Here is a 21,575-nt window from a genome sequence, read left to right on the forward strand (position 1 = left end):
TCATGATGCCAGCAATCTCCAGAAGAATGATCAAAAGCTGGAGTGGATAGGGGCCGGCCCGGTGGTGCACTGCTACAGTGCGCCGCTTGGGAGCATGCCGGCGCTCCCGGCGAGGGTTCGGATCCCACATACAGACCGGTTCCCGCTCACTGGCTGAGCGAGGTGCGGGCGCAACACCGAGGGTTGCGATCCCGTTGCTGGTCCCGGTCTGGTACGGGGGCAACACTGAGGGTTGTGATCCCGTTACCAGTTAGTAAAAAAGACAAAAAGGAAAAAAAAAAAAAGCTGGAGTGGATAAACTACAGCTCACTGCCTGTTTCTGTAAATTAAGTTTTTATTGGCATGCAGCCACACCCATTCATTTACGTATTGTCTCTGACTGCTTTCATGCTACAACAGAGTTGAGTAGTTTTGACAGAGACCATGTGGCCCCAAAAGCCTAAAATATTTATTATTCTTCCCTTTACAGAAAAAGCTTGCTGACATCTGGTCTAAAGGAATTCCTCTATGCCATCCCTCCTTGATTGCATATTTTTGGGCAACTCTCTTAGATTTTCAGAACTCCCATTTCTTTATCTATAAAATGGGAGTAAATACACTTATTATGACCAGGTTGCTGTGATGATTGAAAGATATACTGTGAATAAGTAACAGAGGTCCTGCCTAGTTTATAAACAGTATATATTATTTATTATTTCCCCCAAATGCCTAACGTTAGCCATAAAGTTAAACTGCCAGGTAAAGATACTCCGGTGGGCATGCCCTGTGGATACATATTTAGATAGAAGTCGTTATACCTGATAGCTGACAAGTATTCCTTCTGAGTATTTCTTTGATGCTTCAACTTATTAAATATGATGTCATTTCCTAAGGACGAATAGATGGGATGAAATCTCAAAGCCTAGTAAAATGTAAAAAATAAAAAACAGTGCTGAGATGAGATTTTTCCCTGAAAAAAATATTTTTTTAAGGTAAGCCTATAAATCAGTAAAAAAAAAAATCGCATTTGAACCATCACTAAGATCTTAAAAATCTCAGTTTTTTAACAGGGCCAGGCAATCAGGAGGTCCTTAATAAGTACTTGTGGAATAGATGGATGTATGAATGAATGAATGAAATAGCGACGTCTATAAAGCACATTAGTCTGAGAAAAGTGACCAATCCAGATAGTGTTCTGGCCCATTGCAGTCCTCCCAACCTTTGTTAAGGCTTAGAGGTTATGTGCTGTTTCTCTTCAAAGTTCTCTTCAAATTGTGCCCACCATCAAGACGTTTCACTCAGTCAATAGAAATTAACTCAACACAATTTGAAATACGCTTCCTCTCCAGTAGGTATTCTGATTTTCTTTCACTTCTCAGAACAATTTCTCATAAATTAGAGTGCTTTTCATGTGAACTGTGTCTGTGTGTCCTGCAGCAAATGTGACCTGCTGGGGATGACTGGGGATGTGAGTGGGCCACCTTCTCACAGCCCCTTATCTGGTGGTGGCAACTCTGGGGCCAAACCCAGCACCATGACTCCAAGTCTATTGGCCCCTTGAGTAGGTACTACCTTGTGTAGATACTAGTCCCATCACTGTGATGGTAGTTCCTCATAGCATCTTGACTTAGTCTTCCTACAGTTTTTAAAAAGAATGTCTATATTTCGTTGCTCACTTTTTAAATACCTCCACAGGAGTAAGTCCCAAGGATGTAGAGCTGAACAGAGCATCCCTAAGTTGAGTCCTTTCAACACCTGCCTCTTCTTTTCCAGCCTGGATACCTATTATTACCGCTTCAAGTTGACCAACAAGGGACGTCGGGTCCAACAGCTGTTCTGGATGAATGACAGTTTCTGTCCCCAGGGCAAGCTGAACAAGAAGGGACAGGTTAAGAAGGGACATACTGATGGCCAGCGCCAGTCCAAAAGTTCCCAGGAGCCCAGGGACCCACAGAGCCCCGTGTTTCAGCTCCACCCCGTCAGGATGGAGCTGTACCCAGGCCAGACGATCAATGTGATACTCGAAGGCTATTCTGCTATTCCAAGAGTAAGAGGACAGCATATTTAGAAGCTATTTTTCTTCTACATAAATCTTTGCTGTATCTGTTTCTTAGGCAAGTCCTTTGACATTTATTTGAGGAAGGATGTGGTTTCTCTAGGACTGCATACAGCACCAAGTTACCATGGCAGCATCCATTGCTTTCAAGGTTCAGCTCTGCTCAGTTTTCTATTTGTTTCTATAGCTACCATGAACACAACCTTAAAGGACCATTTAAAGCAGGTTTTCATTCCCAGGGTCGACAGGAACCAGCCAGCAAGTCTCCGGTAGAGGAGCATCCAGTTTTCAGCCCAAGCAAATTCTCCTATTAACACTTAGCAGTATTAATTTAATATTTATTCAAAAAGAGTGTTTTTATAGGCACTCTGGTTTGCCTCTTGCATCCAGGCATTGGGACATCCCCGGTATTTTCCTTCCCAGCCTGACTATGACAGAATCACATTTAAAAATGTAATTTTTTTTATGTATCAGTGAAAGAGCCACATTTATCTTCAGCAACTCTGATTTTCTGCTTTTATTTACATTATCACCATACATTCTGCTTAAAACATTTAAGCAGATCCAAACCTTGTGTCTGTTTATTCCTATTCCCTCATGGAGTTTGGAAACCATGAAAAATCTAAAAGAAAGACTTTTGAAGTCACTTAAAAGTCTCTCCCACCCCATAAATGCAGTCTTTGTGAATGAGAAATGATGCTTGCTTAAGCTCCTCCTTGTGTCACCAAATTAGGAGGTGATACTGAATTTACTCCTCATGAAATAGGAAGCAGTAAGAAATGTGTCTCCCAGTCAATACAATGGGAAAGCTGATTCATTGCTTAGCTTCTCTAGGATCACAGATTCCACTTTAGTTCATTTGTATTATTTCCTTACAGAGTATTTTCAGGCAAAACACATTTTCAGTGCAAAAAAAAAAAAGTTCTCTCTCATTATGAAGTATGTAATGTGCTCCTTTTCTCTGTTATTCAGGGGATGAGCCAACTTTTACTGAGCACATGCCATGTGGCAAGCACTGTGCTAGGCACTGAAGATGCAATGATAACAGAACACAGCCCTTTATCTCAAGACACTGATAACCTGTGGGAGGAGCACATTTGCAATGTGGTTATCAAGACTGGGCCATATTTCTGAAGGCATTAAATCTGCGCTGCTGGGGAACTAAATTCAGTTTAAGCTTTAAAGTTTCGGGCTGGCCCGGTGGCGCACTGCTACAGTGCGCCACTTGGGAGCGCAGCGGTGCTCCCGCCGAGGGTTCGGATCCCACATACAGACCGGCCGCTCACTGGCTGAGCAAGGTGCGGGCGCAACATCGAGGGTTGCAATCCCGTTGCCGGTCCCGGTCCGGTACGGGCGCGACACTGAGGGTTGCGATCCATTGCCAGTCACGAAAAAAGACAAAAAGGAAAAAAAAAAAAAAAGCTTTAAAGTTTCCCTTGAATGTTCTTCCAAATCATGCTACATAGTTGAGAAGGGATTCAAATTCATTCACATCCCAAACCTGAGCATTCTTCAATACAAGCTATTCATGATATAAATTCACTTTTGGTCCAGTCTACATTATAAAAATCTGGGCTTCTTGGTTCCCAAAAAATATTAGTTTCTAATAAAATCTAATACATGATTTTTAAATACTTAGTATGAAAAGCAAAATTTTTCCAACCACAGTTTCCAACTAGTTTGATAAGAAATCATATAACTACTATTGAACTATAAGCCCCGTGAAGGATTTTAACTGCCTTGTTCATCACTGTTTTGTGCGCCCAGCCCCCAACAAAGCATCTGATGCATAACAGATCATATATTTTCATGTATATCTGAATGTAAATTGATTGTGTCCTGAGGGGGCAGTCAGAAATGAACATAGAATCCATCGAAGCCATATTTAATCAACTGAATGTAATTGTGTGACAGAGAGCAACCCCTGAAATACACTGTGTGCCCTTCCCCCATGTCCCCAGACAGGTAGTTGGGAATCAGCTTGCTTTCAGTGGGTTATTAAGTTTTCTGGGTTATGGTTGTTCTAGAAATGCCGGTGTGTCTCGTCTGCAGGTAGTCAGTGAAAAGCTGGTGTGCCACGCCATCATCGGGACCCAGAAGGGGAAGAGCTTGGTGATGGCTGTGAACATTGTCTGTGAGTTCACAGCACCTCTTATCCAGCTCTCCACTAAGGAGCTCGTATACCGACTGGAGAAGGTCAGTGGGACTGTGCTTGGGGGGGTCTGAGTGCTCCGACTGGGGTTCAGCATGTTCATACTTTCACTTTGGAAGCTCAATTAATGGGAATCCTGTAACACCCATTACCCAGCCAGTGTCTTTAAAGCTTCAGAGGCCAGTACACATTCAACTAAAAGTTCTTAATCTACATCTATGATCCTTTGAAATGTAAATTGCTATGGAAATTATACTTCCATCATTCCTGATGAATAAGACCAAAGTGCAGAGTTATCCCAGAGTACTGAAAATGCATTTTAGTTGATCATCTTATAAACATAACGGTAGAGAAAGGGTTGAAATAGAATTATCAATAATTATAATAATCCACAAGAATAGCTACCACTTATCAATTAATATGTGCTGGGCATTGAGCCATGCTTATTATATACATTTTTCCAGTTCCTGCACAACAACCCTATACAGTATGTTTTGTTATCATTCGCATGATGCACATGAGGAAACTGAGATACAAGTTAAGCTGTATAGATCATCTAACACCGCTGGAGGATAAGCAACTTAAAATACTTGATTCACTCTCTTTAATTCATATGGCTATATATGTCCATGACTTTGTATGTCCATGACTTTATATGGCCATTGAGGGGAGGAAATAAATGGGACAGACCAGGGACAGAGGAGAGATAGGAATGACTGATGCTTAGGGAAGGAGATGGGGATGGTGACGAGTTAGGGGTATCACCCTAGGACCTTGACCTACTCCTAGGCAGGTTTCCATCCTAGAATTATTTACCATTCAAAACAGATATGTATAGAATGTCTGTTCTGAGTCAGGTACTGTGCTGGTTCTGAAAATCCAGTGAACCATACAGACAGTATCAAAGCTAAGAGACCAGTTGAGCTTACAGACTGTAAAAGAATTATTAAAATTTAATTGTTTAAATTAACGATTATAAACAGTGCTGGAAGAAGAGACATAAGGTGCTGTGAGAGCATATATCAGGAGACATGGCCTCATTTGTACATGTGGTCACAGACGGCTTCCTGGAGAAAGCACCTCAAGTTGGCACTTGAAATAAAAATAGAAGTTAGGCTGGTAACAAGGGAAGGGAAAGAAATGTAGGCAGAGGGAAGAGCTCATAGGAAGGGCCTGAGTTAGGGAGAGGTTTGGCGAGATGAAGAACTGAAAGACCACCTGGGACAGAGAATAGCAAGAGGTCTGTGTGGAGAAGTGGCAGGGGCCAGCTGTGTGTGGCATGCCTGGGAGCTGTGTTCTAGGCTTCAGGTGGCCAAGGGAGGGCTTTAGGGAGGGGAGCGACATGGTCAGATTTGTTCATTAAAACAGTCATGCTGGCTGCCAAGTGGGATATTTGTTAAGGCCTGTCATGTGCCTATCACTGTGTCAGGTGCTAGGATGAGAATAGTCTCTCCCCGATGAATCTCACAGCCTCCTGGGAAGACCAAGCCTTAAGTAAGCCATTGTCCCATAGCATGATCTATTGTGTCATACAAAAGTCTCGGTGTGGCAGTGCCTAACCAGTCATGGGGGAACCAACTGAGGTTCCTTTCATTTCCTGGAGGTTTTCAGCAGAATGTTCAAAGCAATTTGTTCTGGTCATGGATTCCATCACATTTTGTTCATTAAAAAAAATATCTGTTGAGCACCTCCGTGGGTAAGGTGCTCTGCTAGGAGATGATTAAGGGAGCTTAAAGTCAGACTAGTAGGAGAGGCAAGATGTACAAGTTTAATTCAAATCAACAAATAATGTTCGAGCACCTACATTGTACTAGGCACCTACAGTATATTAGGCACCTACAGTGCATGGGGCAGAAAAGACGTGGCAAAGACCCTGGCTTAACAGACTAGTGGGGGTGGTGGACAATGAGAAAGTAAGATAAGGGTTTTGGTTGCAGGAAGCTTAACTAACAAGCTAAACACATATCTAACAAGCTCCATGAGACATGTAAAAATAAAATTCTACAAGAGTCTGCTACAGTTATTAAGCTTTCAGTGCTGTTTTAAATTCTTTCTTGTTAAGTAATCAGGAAAAATATTTACTGGCAACAGCTGCACTAAATTTGATGGTATATTTTCTCTGAATACAGCTTTTTTTTAATTTAATTTTATTTTGTCAATATACAATGTGGTTGATTATTGTGGCCAATTACTGAAACCTCCCTCCCTCCTCCCTATCCTCCCTCCCTCCCAACAATGTCCTTTCTGTTTGCTTGTCCTATCAGTTTCAAGGAATTGTAATTGCTGTGTCTTCTTCCCTCCCCCGCCCCCAGTTTATTTGTGTATTTATTTATTTATTTCTAGCTCCCACAAATAAGTGAGAACATGTGATATTTCTCTTTCTGTGCCTGACTTGTTTCACTTAATATAATTCTCTCTAGGTCCATCCATGTTGTTGCAAATGGCAGTATTTCATTCTTTTTTATAGCAGAGTAGAGTAGTATTCCATTGTGTAGATATACCACAATTTCTGTATCCACTCATCCAATGATGGACATTTGTGCTGGTTCCAACTCTTAGCTATTGTGAAGAGTGCTGCAATGAACACTGGAGAACAGGTATACCTTCAACTTGATGATTTCCATTCCTCTGGGTATATTCCCAGCAGTGGGATAGTTCAGTCATACGGTAGATCTATCTGCAATTGTTTGAGGAACCTCCATACCATTTTCCATAGAGGCTGCAACATTTTGCAGTCCCACCAACAGTGTATGAATATTAGTCCTTTGTCGGATGTGTATTTTGCAAATATTTTCTCCCACTCTGTTTGTTGTCTTTTAGCTCTGTTAATTGTTTCTTTTGCTGTGCAGAAGCTTTTTAGTTTGATATAGTCCCATTTGTTTATTTTTCCTTTGGTTGCCCGTGCTTTTGGGGTTGTATTCATGAAGTCTGTGTCCAGCCCTATTTGCTGAAGTGTTTCTCCTATGTTTTCTTTAATAAGTTTTATTGTTTCAGAGTGTATATTTAAATCTTTAATCCATTTTGATTTGGCTTTAGTATATGGTGAAAGGTATGGGTCTAGTTTCATTCTCCAGCATATTGATATCCAGTTCTCCCAGCACCATTTGCTGAAGAGGCAGTCCCGACCCCAGTGAATAGGCTTGGTGCCTTTGTCAAAGATCAGATGGCCGTAAGTGTGTGGGTTGATTTCTGGATTCTCTGTTCTGTTCCATTGATCAGTGTGTCTGTTTTTATGCCAGTACCATGCTGTTTTGGTTTTATAGACACCAAAAAAAATAAAATACTTAGGAATAGAGTTAACCAAGGATGTGAAAAATCTCTATAATGAGAACTACAAACCACTTCTGAGAGAAATTTAAAAGGACACGAGAAGATGGAAAGATATCCCATGCTCTCGGATTGGAAGCATCAACATAGTGAAAATGTCCATACTACCCAAAGTGATATACAAATTCAATTTTGGAATTTTGATGGGGATTGCATTGAATTTATATATCACTTTGGGATGCAAGGGTGGTTCAACATACGCAAATCAATAAATGTGATACACCATATTAATAAATGCAATTCCCATCAAAATTCCAATGACATTTTTCTCAGAAATGGAAAAAACTATGCAGACATTTATATGGAATAACAAAAGACCACGCATAGCCAAAGCAGTTCTGAGCAAAAAAAATTAAAGCTGGAGGCATACCACTACCTGACTTTGAATACAGCTTCTCAGAGAAAATTCAGTGAATATTTATTGAATAGCTATTCTGTGCAAGATGTTATAATATATGTTAAATTTGTAGCTTTGTTTCTTATTAGATTCTTCTAAGTCCATAAACACTCATAAAAATGTGTGGGTAGTACTCCTTTTCTTTTCATTAGATCCTTATGCATTTTTTGGCATATAAAGGGGTAGGAAAGTATTATTTTGGCTTAAATGTCTATTGTTTGAGTTTATCACTAGATTAAAATATGCAAATATTTTGAATGTGGCACTAACTTCTTTTTGAATTAAGTGAATCGAGTCACAGCTCCCTGCTTGTTTGTTTTTGTCCTTCTCTCCTTTTCCCCAAATATTAGAAATTTGAAATCTGTCCTACCACTGTATTTTTTATTTTTCATTTCCTACTCACATTTAATCCATATCAGGGACATAGAGGAAACGCAGCTTCCTTACCCAGTGTGTGCAAGAGCCCTGTTAGGTCTCGGTATTCATATTTAATTGTATAACACCCAATTATCTATTCTATCTCCTTGTTTGCAGCTGAAGGCAGTACATCTAACTTGTTTCATTAGAATATAATGATACCAATCCTTTCTATGGAAAGCATTTTTCTGTAACTGTTTCTGCAGATTTGATCTACTTTATAACTATCATACCATTCATAAGCCATAGAGATGAAACCACATCTCTGTGAGATTGAAAAGGTCAATCAAAACTCACAGCCAGTTTGTTTCATGAAGTTCCAGCAGCAAATTCTGTCTGCTGATATTTGGGGAAAGAAACAACCCAGAGAGAAGGGGTCATTTTAAAATAGAACACTTTTCTGTGCTTCGACTCCTTCTCATCACTAACCTCTGAATGGCCTCTTGCCAAAACCAACCAAGTGTGGCTTCCTCACTTCAAAGCCATCTGCAGTGACACAGCAGCCTTCAGGGAAGGTCACTGGGTAGACAGTTCTCCATGTAGCCTGGTACTTAGTAGGACTCAAAGTGCTGCCTCATGCCTCCCTAAACTGTAGTATGCAGCCCACAAATGCAAGGTGAGTTACCATGATAGGAGTAGATAAACAAAGGCTGGCATCTCATGATAAATGCAGACATCCCCCTGAATAACCTTGGGTGTGCACAGGGGGCTGGTGGAGTACAACCGAGGCAAGAGGCTTGAGGCAGTGAACGTCAGTCACCCAAGCTCACCCAGGGCTGGGGACCTAGGAACCGCAGTGGAAGGAAGACTGAGCTGGACAAAGAACTGGAAGCCAGAGTCAGATAAAAATATGAAGTCAGAGGATTTAACTCAAATTGGTACAAGGAGAAAAGGCAAATCAAAACAAGGAGGCCTGGGGAAAATAGGCTAGAAGAATTGGAAGAGCCAGGGAATGATTGGAGGGAGGTTCTCTTTGGAGGCCAGAGATTGAGGCTTCTGTTCTCCTCCTGCTGATATTAAAGGACCCCCTTTCCAGGGCACACAAGAAATAATGTGGGCTCCAACATCAAAATGAGAAAAATCCAGTCTGACAGCAACTTCTGGCTCAAGATCCATTTCTGATGCTTTTTCCAGCTGAAAAATTAAATCTGATATGTCTAACAGAGTGAAAAGATGCTTCTAAATCAACTATCCTGGTGTTATCAAGAAAAATTTACAAGAAATATTTATGGGCATTTGTCAATATAACAAGATAAGTTATATATGTAAATTGGGTATTTTAAGCATGGAAAAAATATTATATAAGGGCAAAATGTTTTATTCTTTATAATGATACCCAGATTCTTCCACATGATATCACTAATTAATTAGACTTTGCTTTATGGCACTGTGGAATCTTTTATAGCAATAGTTCTATACAGAGTCATGGCTTGTATGGGTTTTTTTTTAACTAGGCAACAAGAGAGTAAGAAATCTAATATGTGTTTTCTGGGTTATGTAGGTTCACTTTTCAGTAGTTCACCATGCATCATTCCACATGATTTATCTAAACCTCTACAAGGGAAAAAAAGAAAAGATGCATACATACATATATATTATATATATACATACATATATATATATATATATATATATATATATTATATATATGGAGAAACAGAGAGAGAGAGAGCTAAATTTATTGTTAATAATGAATAGGAGACTTATTGTTTCTAAAGGCTTACTGTATCTACCATAACTTGGTTTGTTTCCTCTTTTTCCTTTTTCACAGAAACCTAACACCATTCTGGAGCCTAATTACCAGCCCTTGGTCATCAGGAACATTTCCACCCTGCCCGTGAACATGCTGCTCTCCACAGCCAGACCCTTCTCTATATGTGAGACTGATAAGTCCCTGCTGCCCGCAGCTCCTGAGGTACCTTGACAGGGGGCCATCCAGACAAGCTCCTAGGGAGTCGTGTGTGTGCTAATGGAAGAGAATGACAGCAGTACACCACCTAACTTCAGTCCAGGGAAATATAAAGGATCCAGGAAACAAACAGGAAAGGCAGGAAACTTAAAATGAGTATAAGCAAATTCCAGTGTCCATCCGTAGGAACCCTGTATGAATGGTGTGGGAACTTCCAGCTCATTATGATAACTCTCTCGCTCCTGCCCATTAAAGTGAAACCAGTCTATAGAAGGCAGCGACTTCCTTCTAACGATAGTAAAGATCTTCTCATTCTCCTCCCTCAAAGCCAACCAAAACTCCATGCTCAAGGCAATGAAGAAATAGCCACCCCCAGTCCCCAAATCAGCCAGCCCACCTCCCAATACTGAGAAATCTGAACCAAGCTGAGGCAGGTGGCTGTGAGCTTACCCCCGCCACCAGTCTATGGCAGGATGCAGCATTCTCTAAACCACCCTACAAGATCACCCTCATGATCCTGTGCTGGGCATGAGGACACCAGTGAGAATGGCTGGGCCATGGGCAAGTGATACCACAGAGCCATAGGAGAGGAGGATTGAAGGAGAAACCAGCCCCCATACACCATTTCATTCAGCCTCCCGCTCTAGGGAGACAGCCGATGGAGAAGCCATGTGAAGGAATAAAAGTGGGCAGGCAGCAGTCTCGAGATCTCAGAAGATGGAGCCTGTGACATAGGAGATTCTCTGTGAGCCACACTCAGGGAGATGGGTCTTTGGAGGAGGGTGAGGACAGAGCACGTGGTAAGAAGGTGCTCCAGAGGGTACCCAGCTACAGCTGTGCACCGCACTGCCCCCTCCACTAATTCTTTGCATGAGTGTGGCTCATTTGAGCAAAAAAACCAGCTAAGATCTTAGAACCGAAAAAGAAAAGGAGGAAATAATCATAAACCAGAGGCAGGTGGAATATACTGCAAGGGACTTACTTAAGGAAGAAGACCAAAAGTACAAACGTGTAGTTCTCCACAATCTCAAAGAAATTACAGCTCGCATGACCTGTCTTTAAAAGGAGCTCAAGAGTGAGATACACATGATCAAAGAGGAGATGAAAAGTGAATGCACAGAGCACAGGAAACAAATGGGTGAGAAAACGAAGATTCAGACTCGAGCAGCTCTCTCAGATTTGGTGGTAGTCTAGGCCCACTCTCATAATAGGATAAAAGTATAAATTTTCAAAAGACAAGGAGCCCATGGCAATAAAATAAAAAGGGAGGAGGATGGGCATAACCAAATAATGAGAGATTAAGCTAACTTCTAGAAGATGGAATGAGCATTGGAGTGGGTTGGGAAAAAAGGCACAAAAATCTGCATCCAAGAAAATGTTTTACTGCGATGAAGTTGTAAAAGATGGAGTTGTTCTGCCCTTCAGTGGGCTCAGAGGTAACAAGTATGAGAAGAACACTGAATATAGAGGGATTCTGTGTGCACCAGACTCACCCAGAAAGCATGGACCGCTGGCTTTTATCCCTAGGCAGAAATAGTGCTCTCCTCCAGAGAAATTGTCTAAATGTGTGGGGAAACCTAATGCCTCTGATGGTGTCAGTGTTGGGACCCCAGAATATGCTTTCCTCCTTCCTCTTTCTTGCATCTGCGATGTATCCACAGGTTGATCACCCCCTCTCTGCCCAAGGACACTGTTCAGTAAACCAACCCTACTGCAGGAATTGTAAAATGGTGACTTGTCTCTGACTTGTCGGGATGGCAGGGTGGGTCAGGAACTACTGTTTCTTGTAATAACTCTTGTCATCGTTTCACCTTTTATATTACTTGCATGTGCAACTTTAATAAAAACACACATATAATTTAAAAAATAAAAGCTCTACAAATCAACAAGAAAAATAGGCAAAGGGAACGAACAGAGAGTTCACAGAAAGAAAAATAGAATGGCTCTTAAAACATCTGAAAATCTGGGCCGGCCCGGTGGCGCACTGGAGAGTGCGCCACTTGGGAGTGCGGTGGCGCTCCCGCTGAGGGTTCGGATCCCATGTGAAGACCAGTTCCCTCTCACTGGCTGAGCGCGGTGCAGGCGCAACACCGAGGGTTGCGATCCCATTACCGGTCAGTAAAAAAGACAAAAAAAAGGGGGGGGAAAAAATCTGAAAATCTGTTCAACTTTACTCATATTAGAGGAAATGCACTCTGAAATACATTTTTAACCTATCAGATTGGCAAAGAGCAAAAATTGGATAGTGCTCCATGTTAGGGAGGGCATATGGAAACAGGTACCCCCCACAGTGCTGGGCAGCGTGCACTGGAAGACAATTCAGCAGTAGCAATCAAGATTTAAATGCCAACACCCTTTGACCTAGTAATTCCACTCCTAGGAATTTATCCTACAGACACACACATGATATACATGGTGACATATTTACAAGGATATTCATTGCAACATTGATTATAGGAGCAATAGACTGGGAGCCAATATCCATCAATAGAGGAGTTAAATAAATGCTGGCAGAATTATATGATGGAATAAAATGCAGTGATTAGAAAGAATGAGGCAGTTCCATATGCACTGATAATGAGTGATCTCCCATTGGGAAGAGTAAAATGCAGAACAGTGTGCACAGTCATGGATGTAAAAAATAAAAGAATACATAAACAAATGTGATTTCACATTCATAGGATATCTCAACGAGATAGACGAGACACTTAACAACCGTGGTTACCTCAGGGGAGGGAAACTAGTTGGCATGGGTAAGAGGTGGGGAGATGGGCCTGAGGATGACTTGCTTTTCATTGTTCTGTCTATTCAAAATATACTCATAGGGCCGGCCCGGTGGCGCACTGCTACAGTGCGCCGCTTGGGAGCGTGGCTGCGCTCCCGCCGAGGGTTCGGATCCCACATACAGACCGGCCGCTCACTGGCTGAGCGAGGTGCGGGCACAACACTGAGGGTTGCGATCCGTTGCTGGTCACGAAAAAAGACAAAAAGGAAAAAATATATATATATATACTCATAAATGAAATATTTTTAAAAGATTTTTTTTTAAATAAGGCCACAACTTGTCCTGGGACAAAGTGATATAGAATAGTCAGCAGTGAGACATGTCTTAGTGAAGGTATAGGACTTATTGACAATCAAAGAATTCTGTGCATCTACATAGAAAAGAAGAGACCCATCAAGGGAAGATTTTAGACTAACCTCAGTCTTCTCCACAATAACACTTAATGCCAGATGACGACAGAGCAATGGCTGGAGTCTTGAGGGAATGAAAGTGTGACCCAAGAATTTTATATCCAGCCCAAGTGTCCTTTGAGTATAAAGGAAACAGACAGGCCCTTTCAGTAAGCAATGAGTCACTGAATGCAGCACTCACACACCCTTGCTGAAAAACCACCATCCTGAAGAATCAAATAAGGTGCTCAGGAAGGAAAAACACTCTGAAGAAAAGACTGATAGGGAGGACTCAGTCCATTTAATTATAGAACTGAGACTACACAACTTTGGTTGTTAGGGTTTAAGAACAGAATGTTTTAAACCTCAGATTTTAAAAATTCACTATAGTCATAAAAATTGGGAAGTGGGGAAGCATAAGTGTGTGCTTTCATCCCCTTTTACAGCCAGGTGTCAATAAGATATTGTCTGAACTTGAAACCTGCTTAATGTTTAACCATCGTTTTTCTTGATTGTAAAGGGATAATAGTAATAACTAACATTTAGGTACTATGCACTATATGCAGGACACTGCCCTGAAGCACCTCACATATGTATTAACTCATTCCATCCTCTTAAAAAGAGGTAGGTATTATCCCTACCTCTTTATTATTATCCCTATTTATTATTATCCCTATTTTACAGGTGGAAAAACTGAGGCCTAGTACTTTGCCAAAGGTCATAAACTAGGAACTGGCAGAACCAAGATTTGAACCCAAGCAATCTGGCTCCAGAGTCTTTAGTTTTAGGAATTAATATTCCTTGTATAAGAAAATTTTCTTTAGGTTTTCATTGTTTTTGAGAAAAAATTCAAACACATGTTTTGTAAAATTATATAGTCTAATTCCATTTTTATAAAATTCTATTATCCATCCATCATGTCTGGACTAACATTTACCAAATGTGAACTCTGAGAAATAATATATGGTGAAATTTTGTATGAATTTCTAATTTCTTCTCAGTGCTTTTATATGTAATATAAAATTTTGTGGTTGTATGTATCATTTCTACAAAACGATAAAGGCATTCCTCTGGGGAAAAAATTTTAAGTTAATCTTCAAAGCATTTAAACACCGAGCATTGCGATACCAAGTGCTGTAGATGCCACAGTCTGCGAGGATAGATTCTAAATTGTGCCCAACAACGAGTGCCAACAGAAAGATCAAAGGACAGGTGGCCGGCCTGGCTTTCAGATGGGATTAGGCTAACAGAAGAGTCACTACTCTCTCTCCAGTTGTTGAATCAGATGAGGTGATTGGCTTTATCAACCAAAACCATGTCATCATGTCACTGAAGTGTGCACAGTTAAATACCTAAACCATTTAAGCCTGAAGGAGAGGTGACATGCACTGTAAACAGATTTATTCCCGTGTGCGTCCTTCCCAACTGCCTCGGGGCACTGGCTGCAAAACCATGAAGTGGCTTTCATGTTGATTAAATGTGGGAATTGAGCACTGCCTTAAAAAAGACAATTTATAGCCAGCCTTTCTATGAGAAGGTGTTACTGCAGACGTTGGCATCAAGGAACACATGGGGATTTGAATCAAAGAGAGAAAAGAACAAATAAAATCTACCGAACAAACTTTGTACAGCTCCAGTGTGTCAATTAAAGTTCAGTAGAAAAGAACGGAAAGTGGGTAGTTAGGATTGCAGACATTAGAAAAGAAATTAAATTACCCAATCTGTCTTTTTCTGGGTCACTCTCTACAGAGCCCCCTAGTGCTCTAGAAAGCTGTTTTAAAAATGTCTTAAGCAAAGAATTTTTCCCAGTTGTCTAGGAAGAGCATTTCACAGTTATATTTATTTTCAGTTAAGAATATTTTTTAATAGTTATTCATTGTAAACTTTCCCTTTCACAACTCCCCAACCTTTATAACCCCACAACTCTTATCAAAATCTCTTCCTTCAAATAATTCTCTCCAAATTGGTAAAGGGTCACAAAGAACCGTCATGTTTTGTAATAATGAATATACTAATTATCCTGATTTGATCATCACATGTTGTACACAGGTATTGACATTCAATTCTGTACCCACAGATATGTATCATCAATTATGTTTCAATGAAAAAAATAATTCCTCTCCAGATTTTTCTTGCTTTCATTTTCAACAAATAAAATGTGTGTGTTCATATATCTATACTTATGCATACTAGCTGTTTATGTGTGTGTGTGTATGTATTTGTATTTTATATTAGTATGTATGTATGTATGTGGATATCTGTGTGTGTGTTCATAAATATATATAAATAACTTTGGTTGTCCTGTTTCATGTATCAGATTGGAAATGCATAGTACAAAAATTGATAATTCCCCATTGTCTTGTTTGTAGCCTATTAAACTGGAGGTTGATGAAGAAAAAAACCTGCTGATCAAGTTTGACCCTACCTACAGAACCGATCTGAACAACTGGGTGGCAGAAGAAATTCTAGCAATTAAGTATGTGGAACACCCTCAGGTAGACAGTCTGAGCCTGCGCGGAGAAGTGCATTACCCCAACCTCAGCTTTGAGACGATGGAGGTGAATTTTGGCTGTATCCTGAACGATACCGAGGTCATTCGTTATGTTACAATCACCAACTGCAGCCCCTTGGTGGTGAAGTTCCGCTGGTTCTTCCTGGTGAAGGATGAGGAAAATCAGATAAGGTACCACCACATAAAGATCCCACAGACCTCTGCTGTTCATTTATTTTTCCTTTCAATTTGACAGGGTTTCCTGTATTCTGCGTATTGGTCTTTCATGAATATTTTCAGTTCTGACAACTAATTACTACTGACAGAAGTAACAAAAAGCTTAACATCACAGTCTGTCATAGATTTCCAAACAGGAAAAGTAGATAAAACATCTTTGAAAGCCCCAATCACCAACAAATTAACAAAGCGATATCCATAAGCCTGCTTTAATTTTGAATCTAGTGGTTAGATCATTGGAAACATCACTAAAAAATAACTTTGTAGAGTTTTTTATTATTATTATTTTATTGTGGTAAGGACACTTAACATGAGAATTACCATCAATAAGTTTTAAGTGTACAACACAGTACTGATGACCACAGGTACTAAGTTGTATGCAACAGATTTCTAGAACTTACTTACCTTGCCTGACTGACACTTTATGCCTGTTGAAGCCCATTTCTCCCCTCCCACCCCCTCAGCCCCTGCAACTATCATTCCACTCTTGGAGTCTATGAATTTGGCTATTTTAGATACTTCATGTAAGTGGAATCGTGCAGCATCTGTCTTTGTGTGACTGGCTTATTTCATTTAGCATGATGTCAAGGTTTATCCATGTTGTTTCATATTGCAGAGTTTCCTTCTTTTTTAATGCTGTCTAATACTTAATCCCATTGTATGTTTATACCACATTTTCTTTATCCATTCATCTGTTGATGGGCATTTAGGTTGTTTCTACATCTTGCGTATTGTGAATATTGCTGCAAGGAACATGGGAGTACTAATATCTCTTCGAGATCCTCATTTCAATTCTCCTTGATAAAACCCAGAAGTGGGATTGCAGGATCATATGGTAGTTCTACCTTTGTTTTTTTTTTAATTTTTCAAGGAACCTCCATATTGTTTTCCATGGTGGCTTCACCATTTTGCATTCCCAGCAGTAGTGTGCAGGGATTTCAGTTTCTCCACATCCTCATCAACACTTGTTGTCTTCTGTGTTATTGCTGATAGCCATCCCAACAGGTGTAAGGTCATATCTCATTGTGATTTTGATTTGCATTTCCCTGACGGTTAGTGACAGTGAGCATTTTTTATATACCTTTTGGCCATTTGCATGTCTTTTTTAGAGAAATGTCTATTCAAGTCTTTAACCCATTTTTTAATTGGATTATTCGATTTTTTGCTATTGAGTTGTAGGAGTCCCTTATATATTTTGGAGATTAACACCTTATCAGATACATGGTTTGCAGATATTCCATTGTGTAGGCTGCCTTTTCACTCTGCTGATTATTTCCTTTGCTGTGCAGAGGCTTTTTAGTTTGATATAGTCCCACTTGTTTATTTTTGGTTTTGTTCCCTGGAGAGTTTTCTTAATAAGCATTTTAAACCCAGAGCACAGACTGAGTAGGACCATGCATTGAGTATTGTGCCGCACTGAGCTCCTTTATGCCTAGACATACACATAGTTATAAAATATTGTAAAACGAAAAAGAAAAAGAAAGAAAGAAAAAAAATATTGGAAGGTGGTAAGTGCCACATTTTCTTCTTGGGTGGTGACCAGGACTAATGGGTTTCTATTTTCTTATCGGATGTTTTGACAGCACAGTTTTTAGCACGTCAGTGTTGAATGACCATTCTTAACTGAGAAATCCTCGTGTTGTTTCCTCAGTGGCTCATCAGCACTTCCTGTACATAATCCTCATCTTCCATATGACAGCCACCCTTTTCTTTCCTGTGCTCGTTACCACGGTAACAACAGCTTGCTCTGGATGTCTTCCTTAGACATCTAATGATGACCCAGTAGCACTGAAGCTGGCAGCTTCAGTGCTGGGCCTGAGCATTGGAGCCTGCTCATTAAGTGCCATGGACTGTTTGGGTTTGGAACAAAATTTTTCAGATGGCAAACATTTAAAATAATTATGGAAAAAATCAACCAACCTGAGCTAATATGCTTTGAATACCAGATTTTGTGAGGTTATTCTGATGTAACACAGCTAAATGAGTTTTCCATCTGGGAGCAAGGACATGCTTTATTTATTTTTTATTTTTGAGAGGTCATTTTCATAATTAAAATAATGACATTTTCAAAATGTATTTGGTCATTGCTGAAGATGATACACTTTTCATTGGTTTAAGCATTTATTTAACAGGTTTTTTTTCCTTTTTTTTGTATATTCCTATCTCTTGATATTGAGCCTCTGCTTATAATTCATTTGTTCATTCATTCAGAGATTCAGAAAACATTTGATAAGTGACTCTTGTGGAGGCGTCAGGGATATGAAAGTGAACAAGACATGATCCCTGACCTAAGGCTAGTGGGAGAGGCTGATGTGCAAGCCATGGTGGACACTGAGGAAGGATGGGGTGGTGACTGTGCCCAGAGGAGTCATAAAACACTGCATGGAGGTGTCATAGTTAAATGTTCCAGATGGAGAGGCAAGGAAGCATTCTAAGTAACAGGAATAGTATATGTATATGTTAGTTAGGATTCATGGATTCATTGTGTTACAAGTCACAGAAAATTTGACCTTAGGCAAGAATTAATAGGAAAGGAAATTCATTGGTTTCCACAGCTCAAAAGTCCAGATTCATTCTGGCTTCTGGCCTGGCTTAAAGCAAAAACTCCAGCAATGTCATCGTGGGAGCCAGGTTCTCTGTCTCTCTGCTCTGCTCGATTTAGTGTGCTGACCTCATTCCCAGATTAGCTTTTCTCTCATAGTCACCAAATGGGCTGCCAGCACTCCTGGGGCCATGCCCTTCCTAACTCTGATCCACTAGAAAAGAGCACGAGCTCTTTGTCCAAGAACTTCTAGAAGATCCACTCTGATCAGACCAACCTAATCCATTTCCTGTCTCCATCGCTAATCGGTCACTGTCAGGGGAAGGCAATACACTAATTATCATTGGCCTGGTCACATGCCCCCCACCAAGGGCTGTAGCTGGTGATCTCAGAACTATACAGACTGAAGGGGTGGGGGGGAATGGGGTGGATCTCCAAACAAAAATTGACAAATGAGAGAATAGATGCTGGACAGCAAATGGCACGCACCTGCCACAGTGTCAGCAGAGGGCACGTCAGCATGGGGAGAACGCGGACGTCACTGGGGTCAGAGAAGTCATGGGAGAGGCAACAGTGTTAGAGGCCTGGTATCTCTGCCCCAGCAGATGACATCACTGTTCTCCTGGGAAGCACCCAGATTCCTTCCTCGCCCTAAGCTCAGCCACCCCATCAAATCTATCTCCGAGTTCTACCTAGTCCAGCTTCTCAAAACTTCATTCCCATCTCCACAGCTGTCACACTACCTAGTTCAAGCCGCCACCACCTGTTGCCTGGACAATGCAACAGCCCTAACTGGTCTCTCTGCTTGCATGCAGGCATCACATCCATTTTGCACTCAGTGGCAAGTACAGGCATGTCACTGCCCTGGCCTCAGCCTTTCATGACTGCCATGCTTCCTAGAATCAAGTAAAAAATACTATATTCGGCAGGGCTCAGTATGTGCTGGCCCCTGCATTCCTCTCCACTTTCTTCCCACTTTGCTCTCCCCTCACCACAATGACCTTCCTTCTGTTTACCTACCATGCTGGCCTCTGTCCCATGCAGTGCCTTTCCTGTCCAGCTGCCCCCTCTCTCCTGGAAGCTCTTCCCCATTCCCACCTAGCTACCTCCTGCTCCCTTTTCAAGTGTCAGCCTCCATGTCCTTCCCCAGGAAAGCTTTCTCCAAGACACTTCCCTGGGCCACAGCCCCTGTTGTGAGCATTGGTGGCACTATCTCCTTGGTCACTCATATCACACCCGTGCTTATGGCTCAATATCCGTCTTCCCTGTGGTCTCTTAACCACCAGGGGCCAGCCAGCACATCTGCCTGTCACCCCTGGAGCCCAGAGCCTAGCACAGTCCTTAGCACAGAGTAGATCCTCAAAGGGTATTTTTCAGTTAATCAACTGCTTCCACCTAGGTTTTTGGGGGGAGAGGGGGATCATTTATTTCATAACTGGTTTAAGATTCTTTTCTGTCAGCTTCCTGGCACCTGCCAAATGAAAAGGCCCAAGACACAAATGTCATCTAGAACAGACAAAAAAAAAAATGCCACCTGCCCTCCAGACAGACTCCCTCTGTGCGGGCTGTCAGAAAAATACACACCACTCATTGGCTAAAGGTCACTTTTATCAGACATACCAACACTAACCTTTCTTTTCCAATTAGCATCCCCATAAGCCTTATAGTTAGTGAAAGAAACAGAAGCATAAAAGAGGGTTTTCCTTTTCTTTTATGAGGCAGGTATGACATTCTCAATATTCTTGTCACAGCACACATGCATCTGCCACGTGCATGTGTGCTCGCATATGCACGTGTGTGCATGTGTGAATGTGCCTGAGTGTGATGTAAAGCATCTCTCTTGTTGGAGCATACATTTTTTTCCAAGTTGGCCCTCATGTAAGAACAAAGAAATGTAAAATGGGCAACATGCTCAATAAGCCCTCAGTAGGAGGAAAAGCCTTAGCAGATCTGCACGTGTTTACATCCATGAAGAATTCCAGGTTGACACTGGTGGGTGACAGTCTCCATGCCTCGCACACACGTGCATAAGAGCGAGCTGGGATGAAGGGTGTGCGCTGGTGTGCACGCCAGCACTGCTGTCACTGCAGAAATGGGCCCTCTACCGTGTCTGTCTCTTCAGTCTCACGGATCAGCTCGATACGAACACGATGCTGTGTGCCCCTGTGTAGACCAGGAGCAGGAAACAGCACTTGAACAGGCCTTTACTTTGAAGAGACCACAGCAGAGATCTGGCCCTCAGGGAGCCACGTGGCCCCTGGCCTCAGAGCGCAAAGCCGAGGCGATGCTAGAACAGAGAGCATGTGGGCCGAGCGGGCTCCACGGACAGCTTTGGCTTTTTATTTCCAAACCAGATTATAAATAAACCAAATGTGAGGGCCTAAGGGGAGCCAAGGGCTTCAGCAGAGGAACGTGTTGTTCTCACATTGATTTTTCTGTGGTGAGCGCCAGTCGTCCGGTACTATGAGGGCTTGCAAGGAGGTTAGAGGCAGCCTCGTCTTCTGGATGCTTCCATATGGGTGTTCATTATCCCTTGGCTTCTGGTGCTTCAGAAGTGGAATTTTTCTGAGATGTGACGTGTTAGTGGTAGCTGGGGTCCTGGGCTGTGGAGGCAGACATGGCTGGTGAGAAGCCAAGCTCTGTGCTCTTTGCCATGTGACCTTGTACCCTGGTTTACTCACCTGTGCAAGGGGGATAATGGAAAAACATGAAAGAGTTGTTGTCAGGGTTAAATGAGATGTGTCTATAACGTGCATATGTCCCCGAGACATGCTAAACACTCCCACAGTGATGGCTGTTTCTAGGTTCTCTAAGGGTCCTTTTCTCTCCTGTGCCAAGTGCTGCCAAGTGAAGATTCCCCTGGAATCCTAAAGTGTTGGAGCTACAGCATCCTT

The 21,575-nt window shown here is 41.6% G+C and overlaps 1 protein-coding gene across 1 annotated transcript in view; it reads left to right on the forward strand.

The window, feature by feature from the left end:
• The window catches only part of LOC103592480 (hydrocephalus-inducing protein homolog), a 144,774-nt gene extending 142,748 nt beyond the window's left edge, over nt 1-2,026 (forward strand). The window contains exon 19 of the transcript XR_550664.1: nt 1,753-2,026. The gene's annotated coding sequence lies outside the window, so the exon portion shown is untranslated. The remainder of the gene's footprint in view (nt 1-1,752) is intronic.
• Nucleotides 2,027-21,575: the final 19,549 nt, after the last annotated feature.

Source organism: Galeopterus variegatus, unplaced genomic scaffold (genome assembly GCF_000696425.1).
Source record: "Galeopterus variegatus unplaced genomic scaffold, G_variegatus-3.0.2 Scaffold1157, whole genome shotgun sequence".
NCBI lineage: Eukaryota > Metazoa > Chordata > Mammalia > Dermoptera > Cynocephalidae > Galeopterus > Galeopterus variegatus.